Source organism: Phoxinus phoxinus (genome assembly GCF_949152265.1).
Source record: "Phoxinus phoxinus genome assembly, chromosome: 13".
Taxonomy (NCBI): domain Eukaryota; kingdom Metazoa; phylum Chordata; class Actinopteri; order Cypriniformes; family Leuciscidae; genus Phoxinus; species Phoxinus phoxinus.
This window is the reverse complement of record NC_136888.1, coordinates 7,302,154-7,326,531: the sequence shown is the minus strand read 5'-3', so window position 1 is coordinate 7,326,531 and position 24,378 is coordinate 7,302,154. Positions and strand designations below refer to the sequence as shown.

Genomic DNA, 24,378 nt, shown 5'->3' with positions numbered 1-24,378 from the left:
CAGTGTTTAGATATAGGCATAGCATTTCACTTTTGTCCTTAGAGGGGAAAAACAGGGTTGGTTGGGAGTAGGGCTGCATGATGAATCGAAGTTAAACCGCACGCGATTTGGCAAAGGCTGCATTTAATGCTTGTCAGTGAAGCACGGCTCTGTGATCAGTAGGAAATGCTTCTCCATCCGAAAGCTAGAGGGCGCTCTTGCGCAGAAACCCCAAAAATAAACGATCGTCGTTCTAGGAAATCCCTATGGGCATCATACTATTGCTGTAGCTGAATAAACAGAAGATTGAAATGCTTTGATTGATTAAACATGACTAATAAACAAACAACTACAACAATATCTGTTCTATCCGAGTTCTTTAAGCCTTCTCGGGTATTTTCATAATAATAAAGTATAGTTCAATGTTAATCGACATAGCCTTTATCACTGTATAGAATACTATAAAATAATAATGTTGTGTGCATGCCTTATTCTGTGTAAGAAGTCACATCAGCTCATAAAAGGATGTTTTCAAACACCCAACTGACATTATGAAGTGAGTTTGGGGTAAAAACAAGTTATTAAATTCTTTTGTTAAATGCTTCTCATGTTTGGAAAGATGTTTGACACGTGTTGCTTTTTCAAATGCACATTATAAGTGACTCAAACTCGCAGTGCTTTACGTCACTGACAAGTTGCGCATAAAAAATACAGTTGTGGTCAGAATTATTGGCATCCCTGGTAAATATGATCAAAGATGGCTGTAAAAATAAATCTGCATTGTTTATCCTGTTGATCTGTCATTCAACATTTATTCTAAAATCTAACCTTTCATTGAAGTAAAATAATTGAAAGTGGGAGGTAAATCACATTATGAAATAAATGTTTTTCTCCAAAACATGTTGACCATAATTTTTGGCACCCTTTTATTAAATACTTTTTGCAACCTCCTTTTCCCAAGATCACAGCTCTGTGTCTTCTCCTATAATGCCTGATGAGTTTGGAGAACAACTGACAAGAGATCAGACACCATTCCTCCATACAGAGTCTCTCCAGATCCTTCAGATTCACAAGTTCATGTTGGTGCTTCTTCTCTTCAGTTCAGCAGCCCACTTATTTTCTATATGGTTCAGTTTAGGGAACTGGGACGGTCATGGCAGAAGCTTCATTTTGTGCTCAGTGACAAATTTTTTGTGTTGATTTTTTTGATGTTTGTTTTGGATCGTTGCCTTGATGAAATCATTATGAGATTTCTAGCAGAGGCAGTCAGATTTAAATTTTTTATCTGTTGGTATTTGCTCAAATCCATAATACCATGTATCTAAACAAGAAGTCCAGGACCTCCAGCAAAAAAATAAGCCCACAACATATAAGAACCAGCAGTATATTTAACCGTATGCATGGGGTACTTTTTATCCCTGTTTGCATCAAAATCATATAGTGCGTTTGCTGCCAAAAAGTTTTGTTTTGTTTTATTTTTTAGTTTCATCTGACCACAGAATCCGGTCCCTTTTGAAGATCCAGTCGTGTCTGACGACTGAAAAAGCTGGAGTTTATTTTTGGATGAGCAAGGAGGATTTTTCTTGAAACCCTCCCAAACAACATGTAGGGGTTGCTTGAATATTTTTTTAGGCTTTCTGACCCCAAGACTCAACTAATCTCTGCAATTCTCCAGCTTTGATCATATTTATACTCCTGTGAGTCATAGATAGACAATTTCATGTTCCTAGTCACCCTCGTGTGCTAATAAAATGTAAATATTAATGGGAATATACTTCAGAGATATTTTACTCATAAAAAAATGCGATTAATCGTGCAGCCCTAGTTGGGAGAAATATTCTGAAGTGGTTCTTAGTTTAAAGTTTTTTTTTTTTAATTAAGGAATGATTTGATCAAATTCACAATGAGACTGATTCAATTCGATTTGATTTTGATTAATGATTAAATTCTATTTAGTTTATTGCATTCATAGTATTATGTAAATGCTTCTTCTAATGTGTCTCAAACAAATGAGTCACGATTCAAATAATCCATGTTTCAAGATCGATGCATTTGCATTGGCAGAATTTGGGATCAATGCATGGAGAAAACCAGTGAATCGTTACACCCCTAGGACTAATAGATCATATAAGTTCACCACTCTACACGCTTTCAGAAAGATCAGAAGTTGTACGAAATGTGTATAGAAACAAACGCTTCCATCGTTATCACACAGTCACTTTGGTACAGCACTTGCATATCTGACTTTATTTGCTCATGTCAATTATCTGCAATAAATGGAAGACTGAAAGAAAGATAAATATTAAAAAGAAAATTAAAAAAGGGATTAAATTAAGACTAAATGTAACCTTCACCGAAACCTATATGAAGTGAAACATGAAAAGGAGTCACATGTTTTAGATCCAATGTTTTTAGCAGGTATAATACTGTTGAGCTTTATTTTACATTATGGCCAAAACAAGCGAGTGACGGATCAATCAGATTCTTCTGAATCAGTTTATCTTACTCTCAGTGTAGATTTAATGTCCTAGCAAAGTCTCAATGCACATTTTATGTCTCTGTACTCAAGACATTCCTGTCAAATATCAACTGATAGGATATTTCAACATCATAGCAGAAATATTGACAGTCTTTGTAAGTCTCAGTAAATCACAGACCTGTCCTGAGAAGGAGTCTTCAGTTTAAAAAGAACTGAAGGCAAATGAAGTTTCAATGAACAGTCAATGATTCAGACAGCAATAAGCTAAAGTCAACCAACAGCAACAGTCCGCCACTAAGCCTACACCTGCAGCCTGCTTTTAATCCAGTTAGAGGCAACAAAGGCAAGGATGAAAAACACAGACAAAAACACCTTTCCCTTACCTTTGGGAAAAAGCTTTAATCTACAATGCTTTGAAAAGGAAGATGAATCCAGTCTGTCTGATCTCAACATCAGCTCTCAAAGAAAAAGACACACACACTTAAGAGACAAAATGACTCACACAAAAGCACATGTGCACACGTGGAAACTCCCTCCCAGACGGAGAGTGACTCCTGCTCCGGACAGCACTGCTCCGGCGTGAGGGGAAAATCTGATGTCTGTCAAGCCAGTGCTTCTTGTTTCTCTGGTATAGCATAAAGTCCTTAAGAAATCCACCTGAAGTTACATCTCTGTTGTTCTTTACTCAAAGCTGAGGACAGAAGCTGAACCCCCGCAGTTTCCCATGGAGGGTTAACGCTAACCGAATGCTCCCGTGTCCACAGTGTTATCTGACCCTGCATAGCACCATCACCCCCACATTGAGAGGCGGGACGGCGGGGAGGGCAGCCAGAGAAATGGGGGAAATGGACGGGTAAAAGAGGAGGGGTTAAAGATGGATTCATTTTCAACTCTATGGGGAACCAAATCCCAAAATTTGATTACAGTGAGGTTGGATCAATGGCACTGACAAGTCTACATATTTTTATTTTCTAGGTATATCCTTATAAACAAGTAAAAGGAATGTTGTCTTTTCCTGGCAGCCCTCAACTCCACCATGCTCCCTAAAATCTCAGTTTCAATCAAACAAAAAGTTCATTCAAACTGGCTAATTCATAAAACAGGATCACAGCGTATTAGACAAGTTTGAACACAGGCAAATAAATAAATAAATTAGTGCTGTCAAATAGATAAATCGTGATTAATCGCATCTAACATAAAAGTTTATGAACATAATATGTGTGTGTGTCTGTGTGTGTGTATGTATATATATATATATTGTATCTGTGTGTATATACTGTATACACACACACACACACACACAAACACACACATAATATATAAAAAAATAACAATATATATATACACGCATATATTATGTAAACAAACTTTTATGTTAGATGCGATTAATCGATTTGACAGCTCTAAAATAAATACATGAATACACAAACAAAACATATCCCTAGCAAGTATTTGTATAAGTATAAGTAGCAAGTATAAGTGTTTAAATCTGGTTTCTTATGGCTGAAAGTATGAAGTAACGCTATTAGCAAAAGATTTGAATTTATTTGGGTCTATATTCCTCTTGGTTTAAAGACTTTATATGAATTGAGACATGGAATACTTTACATTAAAAAAATCATGTCACACTTTGCATGAAGACAAAAGGCTGATTTAAAACTGTGATAAGATGGTGACCAGTTCCAGAACCTAAGGACATATGCTTTCCCCTACATTAAAAATCCTTTTTAAAAGTACACTTATTTCAAACTTTTTTTGGGTTCAAAATAAACAACATTTTAAAAATCCAAAATACAACATCAGTTCTTCTTGCGGAATGGTTTTCATGGGGAAAATGCATACGTACGTCACTCGTCCGTGCATGACTGTCTCGTCATATCCGTAAATAGATTAAAGTTGCTCTGGCTACTTTGACGCGTGTGTATGGTGTGGGAGTGGCGTAGGTTAGTTGTCACAACAAGCGAGAAAGCTTGACATGGAGCAGCTAAGTCTTGAACCACTGGGAAATCACCCTTTTAAACAAATGACAAACAGAGGAGAGTCTGCTGGGAAAAGGAGAACGCGACAGAGCTTGCAATAAAACAAGAATCAACATTGGCTTGGCTTTTCGAAGATGGCAAGAACTGAGGGATTTGAAATGTTGTAAAAGCGACGCAGAGATGGCGTTTTCGTTTTTATTACTCAGCTGTAGTACGGTATTTTGGGTTTTATGAGTATGGTATTTTATTGAGCAGATACATTGTCATATGTAGCTCTCTAACAGAGTTCATTGTAAAGTATTATCCATTGTGAAGGGTCATACTCATCCACACAGTCACGCAGAACCAAAGCACAACCAAAACAATGTTCGTCCACAAAATGCATGCAGTTTTTTACAGTTACATAGTGTACCTTTAAGGTTTTCCTTGCAGAACTTAAGCAATCAGTCTCTCTTAGGTTTGTGTATGCTTGATTTTGAAGTTTGAGGTTTCAATGCGAGCAGAGCTACCCAGCACGATCCTGCAGAAAACAAATAACTGACAAAATGTACTGTCTCTAATCACTTGACACTATTATGGCTGGTGAACTAAAATGAATTTAGCTTTATAATGCCTGGTTACGACACAGTGTATACTTCATTATGAAAGTCAACCATATTTAGAGAGTGTGCAAACTCCTTCGACTTGTATTGCGATTCAAAATTATAGTGTAATGGCAAGCTCAGTAAGAATTTTTATTGAAAAGCATGCAGGACAGAAATGACTTTTCTCACTTCTATTGCAGATAAGATATAAACATCTACTTTTCTGTAGAGCCTCTACAATTGACTATTTATATAAAGATAAGCATTCAGTGGATGATCCCAATTAGAAGATGATGCTTTAAAGGATTTCATGCAGTGACTGGTGATTAGCTCAACAACAAAAGAGCAGAATGAGTAAAGAGGATCAGGGTGACAATGAGAGTCTCCATTATAAATTGTTTAAAGGAGCTGGTGCCTTTGAAATGGGAAATGTCTTTGTGGGGATTAGGGACACAAGGTCATACATATTCACTAATGCTAATTACACTCAGAACAATAGATTTTGGCCTTTACTGGGCTGCGCACAAAGCTCATTAACAGCATCTGTTGGCATAATCAAAAGTGCACTAGCCAATATTAAAGAGAGCAAGAACTCACAAGTAGTTTTCTGTAGTGCTGTATGTTTCAATGCCCATTTCACATTAGTTTGGCAAACACAAGCTTCATAGACCAATTAATCTTATCAGTATGTGTAACCTTAAATGCAACAAATGGTCTAGCCATCCTGACCGTCTTTAATGTTAATGGGTGAAACACTGTACATAAGCACACAGTCGGTGGTCTGTCAACAAACCAGAGTACAGAGTACAAAAACAAAAAGCTGTGTAAAATGAATGCATACGATTTAGGCTTCGGACTGTCTTTGACCGTTCCAATATGGCGGACAGCTTACGTATAGTGGCCCATAGAAGCAGCCGTCAATGAGGTATCTATGCATGTATACTGTAGCTATGAGCGCCATCTTCAGGTAAGACGAGATAATCAATTCAGCTTGACCCTCACAGTGCATTATGGGTATTCTCTAGCCGTTGAGCGTACATCAGTTGTACACTTGTTATCGCGGTGCATTATGGTATTGAAAGAGTGCACTCAATAATGTTCACTGTGGTTTCGGACACCACTACAAATGGCTCTCAAACAGTGCCCTATTTAAGGGTATAGAGGGCGATAATGAGGCAACTCAAGGAACAACAGGTGAAGAATATCATGCAGGAAGTTAAGTCATTTTTATAAAACATGCCCAAACGTCATATAAGGGCTTTCAGCACAACCTTTCCTTTACAGCAGACGCGCTCTCGCCAGATCCTCGAGCAATGCCAAGTGTGCCATTCTCAAAGCCAGTTCAAACACAAACACTTTTTATACAGACCTTATAAACTCTGATTAGCCAACTGTACATATGCCTATATCTGCTGCTTTATTCAGAGAAACCTGAAGCTATAAGGCAGATTTTTGAAATACTCTTTCATTGAAATACATTTAAGATTAAATGCAATTGTATTATTAAAGCTGCAGTCCGTCGTTTTTCCTCTTTGTCGCCATCTCTGTTCGAAATCTGCAATTGCAGTTATTCGCGGAATTATTAACTGTGCGTGGGTAGTAAATCGGCATGAAACAGCGCGAATGAACACAATGTATTGAGGCTGCCGCGTCGCTGTGGATACTGTACTGTCATCAGCAATCTCAGAGTATACTTTTTGAAAGTGTCAACATTATAATTTTCATCGGAAAATGTCATCTGAACAAGTAAGTAACATTCACTTTTGTTCTGACCAAATTCGGGGGGTGGGGGGAAGCATTGCTGTAGGCTATTTCATGCTGATTAAATCTAACGATTGCTTCACGTCAAAATGTGAAAAATATATTTTTTCTGTAGCCACTCTGAAGTCCGAAGTCTTTGGGTTTTACAACTGGTGAATCTCCAGTTGTCACTGGTGATTGTCGCTTTAAACTTTCGGGATCCGCCATACCAAGTGCTAAGCTAAATCTCCACCTCCATCATCCACACACGCTAGCCGGGGACTCCTTCTCTATGTGTACAGAAGTGACGTAATGACGCAAAGACATGCTCGAAATTCCCGCGGAAATCCACCAGTACCACGGGAATTCAATTTATTATTACAAGCTTACCGTTTTGAATCGAGGTAAGGCAAGCAGATCGTTTTGAACACTGGCTGGTTACGTTTTTTTTCCAAAATGTCTTTTTTGATATTTTTAAACCCAAAAAAGTGCCGGACTGCAGCTTTAATATTATTAATTTATAATATACAGTCGTGATAAGGTGAACTTTTTAACACGATTCTAAGGCTTTTTCCGTAGGTGTGGTTTCAGTTGTTCCAATTTTTTGTCAATTTAGAATACATTTTAGTATGAAAATTTTGGCAAATCATCATTTGTTCTTGAAAATGTTGTACACAGATTTCACACACAAATCTGTGCAAAGAAGCGCATGCTTAGAGAATAAGACCCACTGAAACTAAACAGAACCAAAGCATACAACTGAAAAATAACTAGAAGAATAACAAAGTGCAGTAAATAGCAAAACTATCTGTGCTACAAACCTGTGTGTTTATAATTACAAGAATACATTAATACAATACGGTAAGTATAAGTAATACCAGTTTGCATTATCAAGCAGCATAACAAGCTGTTTTTTGTACAGCTAAAAATAACTGGAAGCTGATGACACCAGAAGCCAGACATTTACAAATGGCTACGTTCACTCTTGCGTTAAAAGTGAAGTTTAATGCGTTGACGTAAGCAGTCTGTCAGAAAGCTGTCAGAAAGCTCTGTCGGAGTGGTTTACGGTAAGTTTTCTGCTGCTAGACGGACATCTGACTGCTGTCACTCAAGTAAAAAAAATAATGTAGTCAAATTGGACTAAATGAAACTAAAACGCCACCCCTCATCTAGTTGGATGAAGAAAACGGCTCAGCATTTGAAGGCCATTTCTGATGGTTAACATCACAGAGTTTACCGGTATGTTGGTACTGGTGTGTGAATGGTATCTTACCGGTCAAGAGACAGAACGCCGTTGCTTGTGTGACCAGCACATGTGTGGAACGGAAAAGTCGTTCCGGTTTTACAGTAATTTACCGGGATTGCTGTATGTGAAAGGGACTATTGATTCATCAACTGAGGTCGTGTAGATTACCATCATGTTCGTTTTGACCAATCCACTTGCACTTCTACTTTCCACTTGACCTATCCGCTAAAAGTGTATTCACTACTGTCACTGCATTTCCTTTTCCAAGTTCTTTGTTTCAATCAACTTGTGTTCTTGTCAGTCTGTATAGTTCATGAGAGCGGTCAAACACACACTGGAGATCAGCAGAGACAAATCACCCTCTTGACTAGACTCTGTAGCTGGAAGGAACTTGCTCTTTAAAAATCTTGTATAGAAGACCTAAATGTCAGCAGTGATCCCTAGAGCAATCATGTACTTCCAGTAAGTCACAGACAAAGGCAACATTGCCAAAATTGACAACAGTTGTAAACATCAGTGCACATCAGGCCATATCATTAAACCTCTGCTAAACCTCTTATGATTGTTGGTGACGGTTCATAAGGGACAAAGCAATACGAGTAAACTGGAATAAAATTGTGCATTTCTAATTAATCTCGCTGCCAGACATTCTGGTCTCTGGAGCCAAACAGAGTATGAGAAGCAACGAGTGCCACAAAGGCAAATCTGTTACAGATATGACCACTCAGATCACTTGAACCAAAAGATGAATCTGTGATGGTTCAGTGATAAAACCGAGTGCTGGAAGACCAAATGCTGACAAATGAAGAGGAAGAGACAAGAACACGCATGGATACTTATAAAGGGAACCATATTTTGATATTAAAGGGGTGTAAAAAACCTTGTGCCCATATCTATTAACCCTGTCCACACGGCCTACACCTGCTGCCATCTATCTCCACTGACATGCACGCTACACATGGAGGGAACCGAAATCGTATTACTTAAACCACTAAATTGAATAAGGTTGACCCGACTCGCTCGGTGTCCTTTGGCGAGCAATCTGTCATGTCAAGGTGCTGGAGTTCATTAAAATCAATGGTGAGTCTGATGTGGTCTGGGCGCTGGGAGATTTTGCCAGTGTCTCAGAAGATTTTTCATTCACTTTTCAAGCCTCATTTACACAGCCGGTGGGGAACCAGAGGGAGTCGCTGAGCAAGGAAATAGGAGACTTAACATCTGCGGCTTCTTCCTAATGGTTAAATTCAGTGGTATAGCAACCATTACAACTGGAGAGGACATGTCCTCCTTACTAAAAAATTACTTAATTTGCTATTTATGTGGTATTTGCGCTTTACGTGACAGGGAATCAGAGAAAAATAAAAGTCAGAGGCAATCATTTATTCTGCTCTGCCATTCTTAATGTGTGATAGACCACTGACTAAAGAGAACGAGAACCATCAACACAAGTTGGAAGTAGACGTGCTGATATTTGGTACAATGTATCCCAGTAATGAACATGCATAATGTTATCGTGGATTCTAGATAACCTCATTACGACTTGTTTTGATTTTTGAATGCTTCTTTATCATTAACCAGTTAAATCTAACAACACTGTGTGTATGCTGCGTAAAGGAGTCATGCACGCTCTGATGTAAACAACCCCAACATGGACGAGATGCACGACGGAAAGACTGAAGGAGAACGAATGAGAATACAAATGTCCTCTCTGACAGTAGGTAGCGCTTCGGGAAAGGCAGAAACAATGCAGTTACCCGTCAACAAAACGGTTCTGCAGCTTTCCGTATCTGACACCAGCTTGTCATGGAGAAAAAGTACATTTCCATGTTCTAAAAAAGTGTTTATATTTTCTTTATTCACTACGGTGAAAATAAAATGACACAGCTTTAATATTTATTTTACATTTTAATCTGGACTAAAACATGCCTTATTCTTTATTATTGTTCTTTATAGTTTAAAGGGGTAGTTCACTTCAGAATAAAAATGTCCTTATAATTTACTCACCCCGGCCCCACATCATCCAAGATGTTCATGTCTTTCTTTCTTCAGTCGAAAAGAAATTCATGTTTTGGAGGAAAACATAAAAAAAAAGGAAACCATTCCAGGATTTTTCTCCATGTAGTGGACTTCAATGGTAACCAACTCATTGTCCAAATTGCGGTTTCAATGCAGCTTCAAAGGGCTCTACACGATCCCACCGAAGAACAAGGGTCTTATCTAGCCAAACGATCGGTCATTTTCTAAAAACTGTTAAAATATATATACTTTTTAACCACAAATGCTCGTCTTGTACGTCCACGACTTCACGCATTAAGTAATCATCACGTTGGAAAGGTCAGTTGGAAAGGTAGGATGTAGGATAGGCCGAAAAACTCCATCTCATTTTCTCCTCCAAACTTTAAAATTGTCCGACATTGATATTGTTTGACCTTTTATGTATTCATTTGTTTTGTAAAGGGCGTTTGACTTAGTCTTTGCACTTTCGCTTTGTAAACACTAGGTCGGTACTTCCGCCTATGTCACACATGACCTTTCAACGTGATTACGTAATGTGTGGTGCATCACAGCTAGTGCAAGACGAGCATTTGTGATTAAAAAGTATATAAATGTTTTTTTGTTGTTGAAAAAATGACAGATCGTTTCACTAGATAAGACCTTTATTCCTCGACTGGGATCGTGTAGAGCCCTTTGAAGCCGCATTGACACTGCAATTTGGACTTTCAAACCATTGGTTACCATTGAAGTCACTATATGGAGAAAAATCCTGAATTGGTTTCCTTTTTTTAAAAATGTTTTCCTCCAAAACAATTTATTTTCGACTGAAGAAAGAAAGACATAGGGATGTCCTCTGTCACCACTTTTTTCTCTCCTGGTAATCGAACCACAATAACACACAGATGATGTTTTATAATTTCTTACAGAGCTGAGCCAATCTATTCCATCTTTACTCAATCTTATTCAAAGGTTCGGGAAAGGTTTTCTGGCCATAAGATAAATCAGTCTAAATCCTCTATTTTATTTCTTAATCAAGAGGAAAAGTCAAAATGATCATACTAAACTTACAGTCTTAACGTTACAGATTAATTTACATACTTAGGACTCCAGATTGTGGCATATAGAAAAAATAACCGCATTGAACTACAATGCCCTAACAAATTCAACGACTAAGTCTGTAGATAAATGGTCAGGTTTACAAATCTCATTAATTGGTCGCTTAATATATTAAAGATACACTACCCAAAGTAATTTATTATTTACAAAATATCCCTTTGCCCCCCACTACTTCATTTTCACCATCCTACGAAGAATTTTTATCCAGTTTATTTGAAATAATAAACACCCAAGAGTCCGGACCTCTTTGCTTTACCTGCAGTACCATACGATAGAGGAGGATTGAAACTCCCAGTCCCAAATTCAATCATACTATTGGGCATCCCAGTTAAGAGTGATAATATAAACATTTTTGGCAAGTGCTTCTCCTAAATGGCTAGAAATAGAAAATTCATTTGTGAAATCTAAGATTCCTTTTAACTTGTATCCTTATTCAGCCAAAACAAAAATGTAAAATTTTTGAGAGTTATCATATAATTTGAGTGGAATATAATTTTAATCAAATAGTACTGAACATAATACATGTCTGGGGGAAAGTATGAATTAATCTAAAGGAAAAATATTCTTTATCTGTATATAGCCCAATATGGAGGAATGATAATTTTATACCTGGTCGAAAGGATTTAGGCTTTCGACTCTGGGCTGAAAACGGTGTGTGGAAAGTTAAAGCTCTACAAAGATGGCGTCCTAATGTAATTTACTGATATTACTGACAAGTTCAAAATCCCCCCAAAAAACATTAATATAAATATTTGCAAATTAGGAATTTTATACATACTGCCCGGGGACAAGGACTTAAGGAGCTAACTAATCTGGAGAAATGTGAATCTAAACCAAGCCAGGGTAGAGGACACATATCTTGTTTATACAACATGTTATTGTTAGGTTCTCAGGAGTCATCTACATCCAGATTAGCCATGTGGGAACAAGACCTTGTATTGAAGATAGACAAGCAAAAATGTGTAAATGCCCAAACACACACAGTTAACAGCAGACTAAAACTGTACAATTGGCTTATGTTATGCATACTTACCGGTATATAACTCCGGTAAAACTAAACAAAATGTATAGCAACATACAGTACCAGATACTTGTTTTAAATGTAACAATGCAAAATGCACATTAATTCATTGTATGTGAGAATGTGATCAAATAAAAGAGTTTTGATAAGAAATGAATAATATTATATGGCATAGTCTCAGAGATTGCCACTGGATCTTGGGTTTTTTATTATTGGTATTCATCCAGATAACTGGAATATTAAAAAGGACACTCAAGTGTTGATAGACGTGTCTACATGCCAAACGGCTCATAGACATTTATTGGAAAAGACAGAAAGGCCTACTATAACTCGGTGGTTAAGAGAAATATCTTCATGCTTTGCAATGGAAAAGATAACCTAATATATTCTTAAGGGTAAATAAGACCAATTTAAGAGGATCTGGAGACCCTTTTAATAATTGATTGAACGTGGGGATATTAACAATATAATAGAGGAGGAACAAAATGCTTGATTATGTATTATATTCATATGAAAATATATTTTAATTTGCACTATATTAACCCTATTTTATTGCTTATATCTGTGGCTATTATTGATTGCAGTGTATTGTTAACTTTGACTACCAAAGTACATACTGTATTATCCAATGTTGGTTTGTGCTATTGCACTTTTCATGTAATATGAGCCCCGGTGTTTGTTTGTTTTTGTTTTTGTACACTATGTGTTGTAACAGACATGTGATGTACATTGTTGTGTAAGTGTTCAAGAAAATGCAATAAAAAAAAAGTATTACAAAAAAAAAGAAAGACAGGAAATTATCAGGAAATTTTCATTCTGAAGTGAACTAATCCTTTAACTTTAATCTGTTTGAAAAATTAGTTACTTTATACATTTTGTTTCTTGTTGTATTGCATTTAAATGTTCCCAGTATTTTTTTCTTTATGAAAAAATAGTTATTAAAACTTACTCAGAGGACAACATGTGATAATACCATTGACAATTTTCATGATATGAAAATGTGATACGGTCACATGCCTAGCAGGCACAAACCATTTGTTGTTGACTTCAGCCATCCTGACCGCTAGAAGCGTTAACGGGCGAAACATGCTGTACGTAAGCATATAGCCGGTGTTGTGTTAATCTGGCATGTGGGATGCTGCCTTTAGTCACCTATCAGAAATATTGACAAGAGGAGACTGGTCTACAACTGACAGGAGAGGTCAGACACAAAGCAGGACTCTCTCCTCCTCACAGATCACGATTCATTCTTAGCTGATACTGTCTAAAGTAATACAGATGGCTTTCAAGCTTATGGTGGCAGTGTGGCAGTTTATAGCTTTTAGAAACCAGCTGTTATTTCTTGATTGAATGTGTAGCCCTTTTCATTCAGAGATTCTTTCTGGAAAACGTTCTGAAGTTACGGTAATTGTTCTGGCATTGAGGGACTTTGTTCATTCTCAATGAACAAAACCAGGGTCTGATACTGGTCTGAATTTTCCAGCATTCCAACTGAGTGATTCATTGTCTTTTCTTTTTTCTTTTTTGAGAGCACAGGCACCCTAGAGTCTAAAAGATCAGGCTTTTTACCAAGTTCGAAATATCTTCTCTGCTGTCAAATTGTCCTTTTTACACAAGAGAGTCTTTGTGTAATTGTTTGGGGCGTTACAATATTTAATCCAGTTTATGTGCAGAGGCAACTGTAAGCTATTTGTTGGTATAAGAGTGTAACCAGTGTGATTTTAAACCTTGGAAAATGTTTGTTTGAGCGTTTCAACATGTTAACTTGTAGATCAACCGATGGTTTGGAGCAGAACTATCTGTTTTTCCAAACAATGGTGGAAGGGAGTGTAGCATGGAAACACTTACATTTGTGTTTCACATTGAACTCGCTTACAGCCAAATTGAGTTTGGGTTAATTACTGGGTCCACACGAACAAACACAAACACAAACACACACGCACAAAGAAGCAGTGATGAGAACAGCCAGTAACGTGACCTCATAGCCCAGAGCCAAAAAGGTTAGATGTTATACTAACACTGCAAGACAGACAACTGCATGGCTCATCTCTAAAGACTGCTGGATCTATTTGTAAAGAGCCTTTAGAGCTTTCTTCTTCCAGCTCGGCATACCTTTAAAACATCTCCTCACAGGCTGAATCCATCATTCAGTTCAGCACAGCCATAACACTTCACTAGAGGCCAGGCTAATACAAATAAAATCAACTGTCATGATACATTTTGAATTAGCTTCTTAAAGCCAGATCACATATTAATCTTGGACTGCAAAAGATTTCCCTCAAAGGATGAACATTCCTATATAAACAAATGTAGTTAAGTCAAATCCAGGTCCTAAAGTAGGCTATCTGAAAACTGCCTTCAGATGTTTATAGTGGCTTGTGACTTTATCTCTGTAAAGCTGCTTTGAAACAATCTACATTGTTAAAAGCGCTATATAAATGAAGATGACTTGACTTGACTTGTCTTTGTTCTTCCATCTTGTTAATGGAGATGAAATCTGAAGCAGTGGTGAAAAGGGATTTTTTTTAAATTGTTTTAGCCTGATCAATTACGGGGGGTGCAGTGTAAGATAGCGGAAGACAGACGACAATAACACCTCTCCTCTTCCGAGTTTAGCTCCAACCCCGATAAAAACTCACCTGCCGGTATCTTTCTAATCCTAAAGACATTGATTAGTTTACTCAGGTGTGGTTGATTAGGGTTGAAGCAAAACTCTGCATCCCTGCACTGGACAAATGTGGTTTATTTTTGTGGATGTTTTTCTAAGAATAAACAACTTTCTTGAATAACTGTTTGCTTGTGGTCTAAACACATGTGGTGATCATTTAAAGCTTAATATACAGCAGTTAGGCCTGTAAGCATGTTTGACAGGTTCAAGCTGTAATTCGGAGTCTAGTGGGATCAGATTTGACTATGTGAGAAATGAAACCTAAGCCAGCAGTACTGTAGATTTATTATCTTGTTTCAATCAAATTGGATTGGGGTTAATATAGGAGAAACCCAATGGTTTCTTTGTGACTGAGATCATTCATGGCTTTTCACACTTGACATAGTTAATCCTGGGTCATTCAAAACACTGGGTAAATTTAATCCTGGGTTATCTTGCTTCACGTTTCACACTGGTGATCATTTTCCTGGGCTAACAATTATTCATTACCTGGCGTTTCACACTGGGTTCACCCAATCAGTGTTGAGTTAAGATTTAAGTCAATCTTAAATGAACGCAAACAGTTGGGCGAAAACTGGACGCGTCATTATTTTCCGTCCGTGCATTCGGTCTTAAAGTGACAGAAGTCTAATATACCTGCTGCCATCTGTGACATTAATGTTTCTCAAACAACAAAAGACAAAGAGAAAATCACTCACTGTTCTTGACTGAATAACTTTTGTATCTTTAATAAGAATCAATTTAAATTTAATTCTTACAGAGATTTTTTATATTTCATTATTTAATTTCTGTAGTATTTCTTACATGTTAAAACCTACTGCACCTGAAAGTTTAATTTAAATCTTTGTTCTATTGTATTTATCCTATTGTTTGTATTATTTGCATCATTGTTCTTATTTAAAAATAAACAAAAATAAAACAAAAATAACTTCTGTATATCATTTTATATATTTATTATGGTGAAATTAAATTAATCATATTGTAAAATACGATTTTGTTCATAAAACTCACCCTACTAATTGCTAAAAATTAATATTGTACCAGTCTGAAACTTGACAAAGTTTGTAATGAGCCATTGCATACTGGTCTTTTGGGAACGGGGAGGACGTTTTGAACTCTGAAAGCTACAGTATGTTTTCATTGTGCATCAAAATCTTTGTTGCATCCACTCATGCTGACATGCACAGCAAAGACTGAGAGGGGTAACAACGCCAAAACAAGCACATTTAATTTACACAAAAGATAGCGCTGGACTTGGGCAGCAGTACAAAATATTATAAAATATTGAGAAATGATGAGTAAAATACTTACTTGTACTTGGAAAAGGCACGACTACATAGAGAGAACTGTTGCAAGGTTGTACAAATGAGTAGTGATTTTAACAGAATGTTTCATGCCTGATGTTCAACTTGATAATATACTCTGTTACAAGGGGAATGTAATGTATTGATCCCCAGGGTATCAGCCTCAAAAACTGAGCAGTAAAATGAGACCAATTTTGAATGCAAACACATCCAGACTGCTCTGAGTCAGTGAGTTATAAATGACTGCGGATCAGAGCCAAACTGCAGGAGCCGGGACAGGTTTCACACCAAAGAGACAGAGAGGGAGATTGTTGTGACAAATTGGGAACATACACAGAACAATATAACAGATATTTCTAAAAAAAAAAAAGAAAAGAAAAAAAGAAGAAGAAAAAAAGCACTACCTAGAGCTGCAACAATTATAGATAAATTGATAGTAACTTTTTTTTATTCACCAATAAGATTGCATGGGTGTTTAAATCAAGATCACAAGAATCTTTGAATGAGTAATCGTGCAGCTACGTATTAAGACTTCAACACAAAAGAAAAACACATTTCCGTGATATAAACACATGCCCTGTTCCAAAACCTTGCTGCCTTCAAAGGAACCTCACAAGGTGTCATTCGTAGACAGCGTGACACAAACATCTCTCCACAAAGACAGCACATGGCGCTACCAGACTGTAAAAAAAGATGTACGACGCACCTTCACTCTCTTCCATTGTAGAAAAAGTGAAGCCGCCAATGTCTCAATATTGCGTTGATTCGGGACCCGCTAACAGCGCAATACTACACAAACACTAGCATACAAAATAAATAACACACACAGATACTAGGTTAAACAGATACATTTTTATTTAAAACTTTTATAGATGCACCTACGATATCTACTGTTGGTGAGTTTTGTAAAATAGTTATGGAGTGCCTTCATTTCTCATGGCCATCTATCTTCCTCCAGCAGGACAGGACATCTGATGCTGTTCTCAGTTCTGGACGGGAACTGAGCAGACAAACAGATGACTGAGCGCTGAGAGGTTAGCACAGGTCAAACTGTTCTTTCACAGAGAAGACAAGAAAGTGTTTGCTCCATGTACCATTTGTTCACGCTTGAAGATGCCTTGACCAGAAGTCAACCTTGACTATTGTTACAATGCTGCATTTTCTTCTTGGTTTGGTTTGCTTTCTTTCTTATAGAATGAGAATCAAGGGAAGAAGCACTCTTAGGTTTTTAACTGCCATAACAAATGTGCACACCCACAGAGACAGACACTGCTACTTTTTAAAGTAATGCATTTCCCAATATGAATTATGATTATGAATTATTGATTCATTGCTCCATTGGGTAAGATTGCTTTCTAACCACAAACGAAATGCTCCAGAGTTCATTTTCGGGCTGAGGCAACCTCATACAGGCAATCTGTGACTGATTATGTTGGTGTGGATCTGAGCACGATTGCCATGTTCAAATATGCCCAAATGAACCAAGCTAAGGAAGAAAACACGGCAGGTTACGAAACAAATGCTACAAACGAGCCAGTTGTGAATATGCCTACGTGTGAATGAAGTAACAAGTCCTGTGGTGAACAGTCAAAAAAGACACTATTCATGAGCAAAGGGGATGGAAATGTCTTGTTAATGAAGACCACACCTGCTCACAGCCACTTTGACATAAATAAATAGTAAAAAATGCAGTCATCCAGCAGATTTTTAACAGAATCACAGAATAAATTATATGATTAGAAAACTTAAATTTAGCCAAGAAGTGCAAAGTTGAAAACAAGATGGCACAAACCAGTTCATGGCTATACATAAAGGCATCATTAGGAACCAGTGAATCAGTTTTAAACCAAAATAATAACAACTGAGCCCAAAGTTTCCAGACTGGCACAAGTCTCCAGTGCCATTAGACCACAGGGTTACAGCACTTTTTAACAGGACAAATAAATCTTTCACTAAATTACTAATTTTCCTGTCAGGAGCCATATGGGGGTTAACCCAAAATGTGAAGAACGGAGTTTGCTTCCAGTCAGATTATTCTTTACAATACAGGGTGTGTTTGGCTCAACACTGTTCTACTTAAAGGACGTGGTGCTGGGCTGACCCGAGTAACAATCATTGAGTCCTTTGAGAAGGCAGATCTATTAGTTGCAATCCTTTGCTAGAAAGCTCTAATGAAACCAATAATACTTATAAGCGGAGAAACAAGTGCACAGATATATGGCAGAAACAAATGGTGGCAGTATATGCAGTGAAACACCACAACCCCCTCACATTTTGGAGGGTCCATCTGGAGAGTGCAACAAAAGGCTTGTTGAGTCTGAGGCATGGTGGGATTGTGATGACCCTCAGAATCTAATCCCTCAGGGCAAATCACACACTCAAACCCAGTCCCGGACGCGAGGAATTACAATCACCGCTACTTAAGCAGCTAGAGGAGGGGCGAATCCTACTGAACACCCTATGGTTTGCCATCTCTCTCTGTAACCTGTGCATCTAAGGCTTTGTTCTCCTGGCACGTCTTAAGGCAATAGAGGCTGAGCTGACATGGATTAGGAGAAAGCTTCTCAAATGACAAATGAATGTCGGCCTCCCATAGCCACAAACATGCTCCCAAATCACAATCACAAGTAGTGTTGTGTCACGATACTAACATTTCAGTAGAGTACCAATAACATTTCATGGTTCTTCTCTGTACCAATTTCAGTACCATAGCAAAAACTTTTGGAACTACCATTTTATTGAACTATTTTACATTACAGTCCGTCTGAAGCTCAGTGGTCACCACCAAGTCCACAAGAGCTTGATCCACTGGCTGCCTCTGTTATTTTCAAACATAACAGAAGTTAAGTTGCTGAGGCCATTATTAAAGCTACCTGCCGAGAGTCGTGTCTGCAATGCATCGCATTAAATTGTCTGTTCTTCACTGCTGTGAGTCTCTTGGCACAGCATGGGTTACATGGGTTCATTCATTCAATGCTGCACTCAGTGCTCCTGCAAAATTGAAGAAGAATGTAATGAAATAAGAGGGGGTTGTCGCAATGAAATCTGAACACAAATGGTCATAGCAGGGGATGCATTTGAAATGAGTGTTAATACCAGGTAGTAACAGTAATGCACTTTGATTGACCACTGTGATCAGATCACTGAAAATGCATCTAATTACCAGCGGAAAATGGTTAAATAAGGTCTAACCTAGAAAGTCTTCATGCACACAGGCTCCCCTACCAAGACCAGACGTTTGCTCCATTCAAGGGAACTGTTTTGAAGGGGTTCTCAAGCTTGCAGTCAGTCAAGGCAATATAATCAGTTAATATAGTTTGATTTAGACAAAAGACAAGAAAAGGGATTTAAAGGGATGAACCTCTGGCTTGTGGCTTTACTTCACATATCCATCACTGAGAACAATAGAGGCTGTCCTAGAAATGCAGCACTTTATTTCAGAGCTTCCTGACCCAGCTGTGTTTACTCTTATGATTAGTGTTGAAAGAACGGCTGCAGAACCAAATGTCAGCTGGATGCACATTGAACAGATCAATCACTTTCTCATTCCCTGCCTCCTTCCCTCACACACACACACTACAAAATCTATGACCACAGCATTTTAACATAGTTACCAACCAAGCAAACAAATTCATTTAAGACAGCTTTCATTAAAAAAAAAGATCTAAAAAAACAAAACAACTCATCACCATACACAATAGGGTTGTTCACATTGAAATAGTTAACACTGGAGTTGAATCCGAAATCGCCCCCTAAAACCCCATTCAGTATTCCCTACATTAGTCCACTAGTACTGTTCACTTCACATGAAATAGTGAATGTAAAGGAGTGAGTGAATTCGGACAGCCGTTGAGCGTACATCGGTCGTACACTCATTATTGCAGTGCAATGTGGGAATGAATAAGTGCACTCAATAACGTCCACTAGGGTAACACCACTATAAATGGCTGTCCCTTCAAATAACGCCCTATTTAAGGGTATAGGGGGCGATTTCGGATTCAGCCATTTCTAAACCCTGGGTAAACAGAGTCCTGGGTTATCTTAATTCACATTACTGATTGTGTCACTGTGTAAAGCACATGACTATGAGGCACACGATTGGCTGTGTGTTACTAAGCATCTAGCATAACATTCTAACACTGTATCTCTGCCAAGTTTCTGGAGAGAAAAACATTTAAAGTGCGTGATTGAATTGGAAACTGCAGTGATTGACAGTGATAATGAATGGACGAGGGCAACATTTTTTAGTACCCAATTCAACAGTTTTTTGCTATAGCACTGAAATTGGTACTGAGAGCCGCAAAATTTTACCATGTTAATTGTACCGTGACAACCCGAACTACTTCCAATAGAGTTCCTTTTCTTATTGTTTAACATTAAAGGGATAGGCTAAGCTAATGTCGTCATCTTTTACCATTATGTTGTTTCCAAACTGTTTTACTTTGTTTCTTCTTTGAAAAAAAAGAAGATATTATGAGAAATATTTAGTGTTTGTTTGCTCAAACAATGGAAGCCAATTGGCACCAAAACTGTTTGGTTACCAACATTCTTCAAAATATATTTTCCTTTCTGTTTTCCTGAAGAAAGATGGCCATGCAGGTTTGGGACAAATTTTTTTGGTGAAGTATTCCTTTAACCCTCTGGGGTCGGCAATCGCGCCGGCGCAATTTGCACGGTTTTTTTCACATAGCAGCAAAATAGGCTTAAAATACTAATTTATGGTCATACAGGCTTAAGAAATATGAAAAAAGAATCCGTGAGATGTCTACTTTTGTATGTGTCCAGTCTGTCCTCTTAAAATCAAAACAAAACGTTGTGCTTTTGAAAACAAAACAGCTACTTCTGTTCTGCACACCTCACAATACCAACCAGTGTCCAGTGACATTAATAATCTCTAATAACTCATTTAAAGGCCAATACACACTGCACCAACAGAAATTGTTTTATAAATCATGCTGACAAACCCCTGAGATGTAACATGAAAAATGTATTTAGTTTGAATAGCCGTTAATATTCCTAAAACTTTCATTTAGTCCCCATTTACTATGTTGACCTAATGTTCAGCTAGGTTAGTCTCTCTCTGGTGAATCACAAAACAGAATTTATAAAGGGATTTGTTTCCTTCAAGATGATGTCAGGGGACAATCTGCTGAAGCAAAAAAAAGAAAATGTTTCTTGTCAGACAAACATGACTGTGATCTGGCAGTCTGTCCTCGGACAGCCTGGAAAGATGGTTAGGAGAAAACCGTTGACTGGACTCTAGACAGTGGCTCACTGGCAGTGGCTCCAGGACACATTCAACACCCGTCTTACCTCACCTGCTTTTTATAGCCAGCTCTAAACACACTGGCCACGTGCACAGAGGCTTCCCTTGTGCAAATACTTCTGAACCCAAAAATAATTTCCAGGAGACAGAAACACATCATCAAAATGACCAAGATTACCCGCTAATGACTCAAAACATAAAAGACTCAAGTTTCACTAAATAACCAAAGCCTTCTCATTTTAAACAGGCTTGTTAACAGGACTAAAAGCATTCGAAAAGAAATTCATAATGACTGTCCCGCAGAATCTACACACACCCACTGTACAATAGAGATTTTACAGCACACACCACCTTATATGGGGAAATGTGTAAAGGGTGGACATGATATATGGTTTTCCAAAGAGCGGTTTGCTTCACAGAATTAGGGCCAGGAACTTTGAGGGCGAGTTGTAAAAATAGGTTTGAAATGTTCCTTAGGGCAGTGAATTGAACTAGTGTTTTAAAACGGCAGCTCAAGATGTAACATTGAAGACTTCTATAAACTACACAATTTAAATAGGTATTGCATAGTCCAAATATCACACGAGAACTGTAACAACACAAGAAAAAAGGAGATCTTTCTTCAATTTGGTTCAGTGAGGTCCTAAATACCAGTAACCGCTAACACACTATTGAGGTTGTAAACTATTATTTTACAATCTCAAATTCATCACGACACCCTTCCACTAGACTAGATCTTCCCATTCCACCACAGGTGAACTTTAATGATGCTAGCATGCAAGACTGACTGTCCACCTTTCCTGCAATAAAAAAAGTCACATTTCTCACGTGGTAAAACAAGAAAGACTAGTAAATAAACTAACAAATAAGGTTGTGTATTGCAACCTAGATATGTAACCTAAAGAGAACACGAGCAACACACACCTGCCATCCAGTTATTTCACAGCCAAATACAAATTGCAGTTTGAATATTACAGTTTGCTAATCATTTGCTTCAGAACAGAAGTAGGTCACTATATCATTTAGTATACTACCATTTCTCTGTTTATCACTTTATTTGCATATGCAATAGGCATAACACATAATATACTACGACTATTCTCCATGTCATCATTATTTCCTTAAACAAGATTAATCCAGTATTTTATCCACAGAGCAGTGAAGACACACATAAGGGTTACTGGATGGTTTTAATAATTTTCAACAGCCAACCTATCAGAAAATATTAGACAACATGGTAACACTTTGCAATAAGGTTTATTAGTTAACATTAGTTAACCTTAGTTAACATGAACTAAGAGAATGAACAATACTTCTTCAGCATTTATTAATCTTAGTTACAAATAATTTCAACATTTACTAATACGCTATTAAAATCAAAGGTTGTAGGCTATTTGTTAACATTAATGCACTGTGAACTAACATGAACAAACAATGAACAGCAGTATTTTTAATAACAAATATTAATAAATAGCCTACTGTAACAAATGTATTGCTCATTGTTAGTTCATGTTAGTTGTTAATACATTAACTAATGTTAACTAATTAACCTTATTGTAAAGGGTTACCAACAACATAATAAATATTATATCAACTGACACATTTTTGTTCTCTTTAAGTGACATTTTGCTGAGCAAATACAAAATCTTACTTTTACGGACATCTTTAAAAATATATATATATATTAGATTATATTGCTGGTGATTGCATGTCTGTTTGCTTTTTTTTTAATATAACAAATTATATTGTATTTAACGGGGAAAAAACGTTTTATTCCGTTTGTTGCAAGATGACAAAAACAATTCACTGAGCTAGAAGAACTGTTTCTGTGTTCACTTCTATTAAAATGTGCTAATTTTAGATAATATAAATATATAAAACATTTAGCACTTCATATAGGACATTTAAACCATGTAAGTAACCATGTGATGAAAAGGAAATGAAAGAAAAGGAAAAAAAAATCTCGCTTGACGTTAGTTTCTCAAGTTAAACAAAATACCCGCTCGAGATAAAGCCACATGTAATACACACATAAAATAGCCTACTGTAAACAAAGACACAGATAACTTTTACTTACCATATAAAACACAGCGACTGGATGGGTTTGGAACATATGCGCTTCTATGTGCTATTTCTGAGAGCAACGACTCAAAGTTTTAATCCAGTTCTCCTCTGTAAAGATTGAGCACGCAAACTCCAGCTCCTCAACTCTCACTACGCCTCGTGAACAGATTGCCACGCCCCTAAACTTAACAGACAGCACAAGTCTACCAATCAGATTGAAGCTGTCGCAAACCTAACCAGATTCTGTCCTGAAAAGACCCAATCACATTTCAGGAGGCGTGGAGTTCACGATGTTTATCCGAGTAACGCGTGTTTGGTTGCTGGGTTACATTATCAAGGTGATTTAAATGTCTGTTTGGTGACAGGTAGCTACTGACTCCTGTTAAACTGACTCTTTGTTTTAAAATTTTAGGTTTGTGGCTGTGCAGTTTTATTATATTTTTGAGAGAAGGTTTTGAGGTTACCCAGTGGTGTAAGGCCTATTTCAAAATCCTCCTTCAGTTATTGCACATGAAACATTAATTATGTTTGCTCCCATATATCTGTTGATTCACTCACATGGTAACCGCTTCAGTTTATCACCACAGAGTGGTTTATGAGGAAATTCCTTGTCAATCATGCACTGTACACTGTAAATTGCAGATTAAAAAATGATTGTGCTTTGCCAGTACATGTAAAACTGAATAAAGTTGCCATTTGATCAATTGTTTATGCAATAAACAATAAGTGAGGACAATCACATACCCGTCTGGGAGTTCCAGGTCAAGAGTGCATCCAATTATTGGTTATGAAATCCTCTCTAGATATCACTATTAATTCTGGGTCAGATGCTCATCACATGCATGTGTGCATTGTTTATTAGATCAGACCTGAAACAAAAGGTCTATGTCTGAGCTACAGTTATCTTCAGTTATCTTCAAGCTTGCAGTTGAAAGAT

At 37.4% G+C, this 24,378-nt stretch overlaps 1 protein-coding gene across 3 annotated transcripts in view; it reads right to left on the bottom strand.

The window, feature by feature from the left end:
* Positions 1 to 23,602, bottom strand: part of tiam2a (TIAM Rac1 associated GEF 2a) — a 97,964-nt gene extending 74,362 nt beyond the window's left edge. Inside the window, exon 1 of one of the 3 annotated variants that reach the window (XM_079632571.1) lies at positions 23,455 to 23,602. The gene's annotated coding sequence lies outside the window, so the exon portion shown is untranslated. Of the gene's footprint in view, positions 1 to 2,960; positions 3,231 to 23,454 lie in introns of those variants that run through there. The other 2 variants (XM_079632569.1, XM_079632570.1) reach the window with 2 other exon arrangements.
* Between the last annotated feature and the right edge of the window lie 776 nt (positions 23,603 to 24,378).